At 49.5% G+C, this 5,687-nt stretch overlaps 1 long non-coding RNA gene across 1 annotated transcript; it reads left to right on the top strand.

Moving 5' to 3' along the window:
- The first annotated feature begins 833 nt into the window (after window positions 1–833).
- Window positions 834–1,798, top strand: LOC112882605. Its single transcript, XR_003226686.1, has 3 exons — window positions 834–908; window positions 1,317–1,622; window positions 1,717–1,798. It is a non-coding gene; the product is annotated as an uncharacterized LOC112882605 (long non-coding RNA).
- Window positions 1,799–5,687: the final 3,889 nt, after the last annotated feature.

Below are 5,687 nucleotides of genomic sequence, written 5' to 3'. Positions count from 1 at the left end.
CATCCGCCCCGTCCCCCGCCGCCGCAGCCCTGCTGCAGCACAGCCGCCTGCTGCTCCCCGGCCGCCCCTTCCCCCACCCCGCCCCCCCCCCAATTCCCGCACCCCGCCGCCACCGTGCCGTCCGCCCCGTCCCCCGCTGCCGCAGCCCTGCTGCAGCACAGCCGCCTGCTGCTCCCCGGCCGCCCCTCCCCCCCCCCCCCCCGCCGCCGCCGTGCCGTCCGCCCCCTCCCCTGCCGCGACAGCCGAGATCCAGCACCGCCGCCTGTCGGTCCCAACAGGGCCCTTCCCTCACCCCCCCTCGGCCGCCACCGTGCCGTGGACGACTACCTGCGCACCTCTGCGGCCATGGACGCCTACGATGCTGGCGGTTACGGCCTGGAGGACGACTGCAACGCTGGAGGCAACGGCAACGATGACCTTTTTGGCGGCGGCGGCGGAACCCGGGACTTCCTGTCCATGGGCCCGGGGTCGTCCTCCGACGGTGGGTACGGCGGCTTATCAGTCGGCGCTTACCCCCACAGTGGATCGAGCAGCCTACGGCCGAGCCGCCTCCACTTCGACGGTCTCGACCTGAACGCGGAGCACGGGTGGTCGGAGGTGCAAGACCTTCTCCGCGGCGACGAGGTCCAGGGAAGTGACCGTCCCCTTCGTGTTCCTCCACAGGGCCAGAACCGAACCCTCGGCCTGCGCGGGCCACGCAGCGTCCGCGGAGGAGGCAGAGCCGGGGCCAGCAGTCATCGCAGATCAGGCACCAGTGGAGGGACCGCACCTCCATATGCACAAGGCGGCGGGTCTGCACCCTTTGGCGCCGCAGTCCTGCCTGCAGGGTGCCGCCCCCTCGACATGAAACGTCGGCATCCGACGAAGCAACCAGAGGCGGTGGCCGTCGCCGTCGTCGTGCTGTGCAGGTAAATTTACCTTTGTCATCACTAATTAGGTGCTATTTTTACGAAATTGTGGTGCAACATTAGTCCGGACTGTTGATTGCCCTATGTAGGTTATGTTTATCAGTGCTTTTACTAGTTTTTGGTGCGCCAATAGCGAGGGTTTGTTTAGTGCCCAATGCACGTTCTATTTTGTACTGTTTGACTGATTTTGGAGCACCATTTGCGTGGGTTGTTAGTTGTCGAATATATGTAGGTTTGACAGGGGAAGTACGCGTGCATTAGCATTACAACCAATTTTGATGTATAGTGCCCTATGTAGGTTATGTTGTTCAATGTTTTCACTAATTTTTGGTGCACCATTAGCGCGGGTTGTTGCCATTACCTTGTGTGTCACTGCGTACATTCCGTGCTAATAATCGCTTCGTTTAGGCCGACACCAACAGGGCTGCATGGAGTCCAGAACATACCCAAGCCTTTTGCCGTATTTACTGCAGCCAAATCGATAATGGAAACTGCGTGAGGGGTGTGATGAACAAGGATGGGTGGAAAGAGATCCAGCCTAGATTCTATGCCGCCACTGGGTTTTGGCATGACAGAGCGCAGTTTGGGAACAGATATAGGCAGCTCAGGGGTTTGTGGCAGTTCATACAGCAACTGCGCACTGATTCAGGGCTTGGCCGCCGACCGGATGGATCTGTTGTTGCCACGGAGGCTTGGTGGAAAGCGAACACAATGGTACTTCTCCTATGCAACCTATTAATTCAAGTTTCTGGTACTGCAAGAATGCACACACTGATTTGACACTAATGATTCATATTGCACAATGCAGGGCCATCCTGAGTGGAAAAAACTGCAGTCCGGTTGGCCTATTTACGTTGACGAGATGGACCGCATGTTCATGGGTGTTGCCGTTGATGGGTCGAGTTCATATGTGCCTGGAGATGAGGATCCTTTGGACGGCACCCCAAATGATGAAGAGGAAGATACAGAGGACGATCATGGCCTCCAGACCCCGCAGAGCACAGGAAGCAAGAGGACACGAGACAGCTCGCAAAGCCTACGCAGTACTGCTATGAGCCCCGACAAGAAGACGAAGAGCCTCGCAGTCCGAGCCATGGTGTCCCAAATGCAGCTGCACAACGAGATACAAACCCAAAGGAATGCAGCCATGGAGGGTTTCATGTCGAAGAGGCTGCAGGTGAAGCAGGCCGAGGAAGCAAAGATGGAGAAACAGTTTGACACCATAATGGAAGCGGCAAGGGACTGTGGTGTCACCGAGGACAATGCGCAGCTGTGGATTGGTGTGCTCAAGATTGCTCAGGACAAGGGTGCATCTTACTTTTTCCTGCGCTTCCTTCCGCATGGAAGGAAGGCTCTTATTGAGCACTACGCTAGGGTCATCGACTAGACCCTTCTATCTTTGCATTGTCTTTTGAACTTTGTGGTGTCTGTGCGTGGATTTCAACTATTAATTTCCATGAATGTTGTGTGTTCGGAGATATTTATGTGGATGCTGTTTATGTGGTCGGTTTTTATGTGGATGCTGAGTATGTTGATGGTCTTAGGTTGATGGTACTTATGTGGACGATGTGTTCGTAATCCTACCTTTGCTGAGCTGCATGTGTTCATTATTTGTACCTTGGAGACAGATTGCTTGCAAATCTCTTGTTGTTGCAGGAAGGGGTTCATTGCTCAGAAGAGGGAAACGAAGCTGCAGATTCAGATGAGGAGTTTGAAAATTTCATGATAACACAATTCATGGATGATTCTGCAGACATTGGTTTCATTTACGGTACGTTTCAGCTAGCTACGCATGTTGACACCTACTGCTGTAGAAATGAGTATAGGACAGTACCAGTAGGCTTCAGTGGTCTGCAATGGGTAGAGAGGGTCCTTTTGAATAGACAGAAATGCTACAACATGTTTAGAATGCCCCCAAATATTTTCCATCGGCTTCACGAACTTTTGGTAGAAAAATATGATTTGAAATCTAGTGCAAAGTCAACCTCCATAGAGGCTTTAGGCATGTTTCTGTGGATGGTTGGAGCTCCGCAGTCAGTAAGGCAAGCCGAGGACAGATTTGAAAGATCCATGGGGACGGTTCACAACATGTTTTACAAAGTTTTAAAGTCTTTACTCAAACTTGCTGCTGACATCATTAAACCCAGAGACCCAGAGTTCAGAACTAGGCACCCCAGATTGATGCACCATAGGTTTGATCCATTCTTCAAGGATTGTATTGGAGCAATAGATGGAACTCACATTCCTGTCGTGGTGCCCCAACAGCTTTGGGTCCAGTACGTGTGTCGTAAGAGCATCACAACACAAAATGTGATGGCAGTCTGTGACTTTGACATGATGTTTACATTTGTTCTCGCGGGTTGGCCTGGTTCAGTACATGATATGAGGGTTTTTGATGATGCAATGAATAAGTACAACAATGCATTTCCCCATCCCCCTCCAAGTACACTTTTAACATGAAGCACCATTTGCAATTCTAACTGCAATTTCTTGATGCTTACAGGTGTTTGGTGCTGCAGGCAAACACTATCTGGTGGACTCGGGGTACCCGAACCGACCGGGTTACTTGGCTCCTTACAAGGGCAGCAAGTACCATCTCCAAGAGTTTCAAAACGCCAACGAACCTCAAGGTAAAGAGGAGATGTTCAACTACGCACATTCATCCCTTAGAAATGTCATAGAAAGATCATTTGGAGTTTTAAAGCACAAGTGGCGCATGCTCACCAAAATACCCTGTTATCCAACACAAACACAAACACATATTATTGTTGCGTGCATGGCTCTGCATAATTTCATCAGGCAGAGTGGGTTTAGGGATAAAGACTTTAGGCGCTGTGATAGTGATGATAACTATGTGCCTGATGAAGCCTATGAAGATCAGCCAGAATGCGAGCCTGCCCCCAGTTATTTGGAATGTCCACACATGAATGGCTTTCGTGATACAATTGCGCTCCATATGATGCATCGAGGTTCAGCTGTGATTATGTAACGGGACTTTTACTTTTTATTGTAATTTGTGAGGACGTGTACTGCTGCGGTTTTTTAATTCGAGTTGTGGTTGCCTTGAAAAACTGTTGTTGTACTGTTGTGCTTATATATGTTGTTGTGTCAACTTGTGTGCTCAAGGACACTTTCCTTCATCTGTGTGTGCGGTTTTGATTCAAACTGAGGTGTTCGTATGTACTGCTCACATCTGAGATGTTGATCTATGCACAAGAATGCAAAATGAGCCATCCAACTAAACAGCTGTAAACGCAAAAAAGCTGTAAACGCAAAAAAGCTGTAAACGCAAAAACCTGGCCATCTAAACACCTGTAAATGCAAAAAGGTGTAAAGTTTTACACCTGCGTTTTTGCGTTTACACATTTTTGCCTTTACACGCGATCTAAACAGGGCCTCAACTTACTACTGCTGCATAGGAAACCCTAAGCCTTTCCTTGTTATTTCTTTATACTAGTATAGTCCACCTTAAAGCTTGCATATGGATGGTCACATGGACATGTCCCATTCCTTCGGGGCAGATCATTAGTTTCAAGTTAGAACTTGTAGCTCAAGACCGATCATGAAAATGCTACATCGGGAGGGTTGCGTTGCTTCACTCAAGGCTGCCAGTGGTGAAGACTGGAGATGAGGACTTGATGCTCTAGTTACCGCTTTGTAGGATTTCTACTTGCCGTCAAGCCCAAGGGGCTTGTACTTATCGTTCTCTGAGTTATTTTGGATGTAAGTATTCAATATTTTACTCTTTTATCATTGTATGGAAATGATATTATGCTGGAATGAGTTCTGTACGTGATAGCAACTGATTGAAGTACTAAAGGGACAGGGAGTCAAAGCCGTACTTGATCGTAGCACGCAACCCTAGGTTTGTCGTTAGCCTATGAACACGCTAAACTCTCTGCTTGATATATACAACCTTGAACTACACTGTATCTACCTGTGACACTCAGGTAATTAGTGTTGTCACACCCTAAATTTTAGTGTGATGTTATGTGCAATAGGTGGTAAAAGTGTGTTTAAAAAAAATTAATACTAAGGGAAAAGGGTTATTTATATAATTATATTTTAATAAAGGTCCTTTAGTGCTAAATGGGTAAGCATGGAGGGTAGAATTCAAATGTATTAGGGTTATTTTGCAAAAGTCGAAAACTTGTGTTTAAATCGCAAAAGTAGGTGAAACTACCCATTGGATATATATGTAGTGTAGTTTTAAAATAGGATTTATGCAAAGTTTGGAAATCTTGTTAAGTTTTAAATTAATTGCAAATCCTTAGCTTTTCTGCAAATGAGCCTTAAAGCAAAGTTGTAGATCTTGAAAAACCATACATTTTTGCTTTTGGGCCCATCTTCATTTGAGCACTGGTTTGAAAGTTACTTATGCATTACAGTAGGGTCCCTGGCTTTTTTGCTTTTTGCATTTGTGTCCCTCTTCGTCTACCTCTCCCTCCCTCTCCTCTGTTCTCCTCTACCGCGCACCGCCGTCGCTGCCCCGGCCATGTGCGCCGCCTCTGCCGCCTCAATGCTGCTCTGTGCCGTCCACGTGCCCTTCCCCGCTCCACCGCCGCGTTCCCCGACCTCGCGCTGGCCACCCCTGGCCCTCGCCACGTCGCCCGCCGTCTGCCCGAGCTGCGCCTCACCGCCGCTCGCCGTCGCAGCATCTCCCACGCCACCTCCTGCCTTCCGACGATTCCACGCATCACTCCCCTACCGTGCCGCCGCCCTCTCGGCCTTGCGCTGTCCTACCCTGCGTCCTCCACGACGCACTGCCGTGCTCGAGCT

Source organism: Panicum hallii, chromosome 2, assembly GCF_002211085.1.
Source record: "Panicum hallii strain FIL2 chromosome 2, PHallii_v3.1, whole genome shotgun sequence".
Classification (NCBI taxonomy): Eukaryota; Viridiplantae; Streptophyta; class Magnoliopsida; order Poales; family Poaceae; genus Panicum; species Panicum hallii.
This window is presented reverse-complemented; position numbering and strand designations above follow the sequence as displayed.